The sequence below is a fragment of the Oryzias melastigma genome, linkage group LG13 (genome assembly GCF_002922805.2).
Source record: "Oryzias melastigma strain HK-1 linkage group LG13, ASM292280v2, whole genome shotgun sequence".
NCBI lineage: Eukaryota > Metazoa > Chordata > Actinopteri > Beloniformes > Adrianichthyidae > Oryzias > Oryzias melastigma.
Window position 1 is genome coordinate 5031396 of NC_050524.1, and position 1459 is coordinate 5032854.

The following is a 1459-nucleotide window of genomic DNA, read 5'->3' on the forward strand; positions in this document are numbered from 1 at the left end:
TCTCTCCTGTGTGCAATTTTGACAGAGAGGCAGACCCCTCCCACTCCACCGTGCTGAGCTTCCATGCGTAAGCAGAGCGGCCTCCTCTTTGAGTCGAGGTGCTTTCCACCCACAAGCAACAGATTCTTTTCCTTTTCCTCTCTCCTATTTTTTTTTCAAGCGCCCTCCGCTTGTTCGTGAGAGACTGGTGTGAAGTCTCTGCTCAACCCAAAATCTTTCCACTCCTCCTCCCCTTGGAACGGCTGCTTACAGAAAAAAATCATACAGTGGGAGATGTTAACACTTCGCCCTTTAGGCCTCGAATGAAGGGTCTGTCCTGTGTGCAATTTTGACAGAGAGGCAGTCCCCTCCCACTCCACCGTGCTGAGCTTCCATGCTTGAGCAGAGTGGCCTCCTCTGTGAGTAGCCTTTTTCCAATCTCGACGTCCCTCGCAGACTCTAGACCGGCGTGAAGATCTCTTTCTTTCCTTTCTTCCTTCTCTTTCACCGAAGAGATTTCGCCTTTTCCACTTGAGCCCTGTTGTCGCAGACTTTAAACACTGCGTAAAAGACCTGGCCCTTTTTCCTCGAACTCTCCTCTTTTTTTCGCAGAAGGGCTTCGCTCCTTCCCGTTTTTAGGCCTGCGTACGACTGAAACGAAGCGGGACAGACGTTTGTCACGGAAGATCTTTCAGCTGGGTGTTTGAGTGAAAATCTGAGGAGTAGGGAAAAAGATTTAAAATATGAATAAATGTTTTGACATCACAGTGAAATTTCTTCCTGACCACCCCCCCCCAAAAAAGAAAAAAAAAAAGAAAAAAAAAGAAAACGTAGCAACAAAGTTCTTCCCGAAAAAGCTTCTCGGCATAGTGAATCTCTCCTTCTGCTCATTTGTCAGAGGCTGCTCAACCCAAACTTTCCACTCCTCCTCTCCTTGGAACGGCTGCTTACAGAAAAAAATCATAGAGTGGGAGATGTGAACACTTCAGCCTTCGGGCCTCGAATGAAGGGTCTGTCCTGTGTGCAATTTTGACAGAGAGGCAGACCCCTCCCACTCTACCGGGCGGAGCTTCCATGCTTGAGCAGAGCGGCCTCCTCTGTGAGTAGCCTTTTTCCAATCTCGACGTCCCTCGCAGACTCTAGACCGGCGTGAAGATCTCTCTCTTTCCTGTCTTCCTTCTCTTTCACCGAAGAGATTTCGCCTTTTCCACTTGAGCCCTGTTGTCGCAGACTTTAAACACTGCGTAAAAGACCTGGCCCTTTTTCCTCGAACTCTCCTCCTTTTTTCACAGAAGGGCTTCGCTCCTTCCCGTTTTTAGGCCTGTGTACGACTGAAACGATGCGGGACAGACGTTTGTCACGGAAGATCTTTCAGCTGGGTGTTTGAGTTAAAATCTGAGGAGTAGGGAAAAAGATTTAAAATATGAATAAATGTTTTAACACCACAGTGAAATTCCTTCCTGACCCCCCCCCCAAAAAA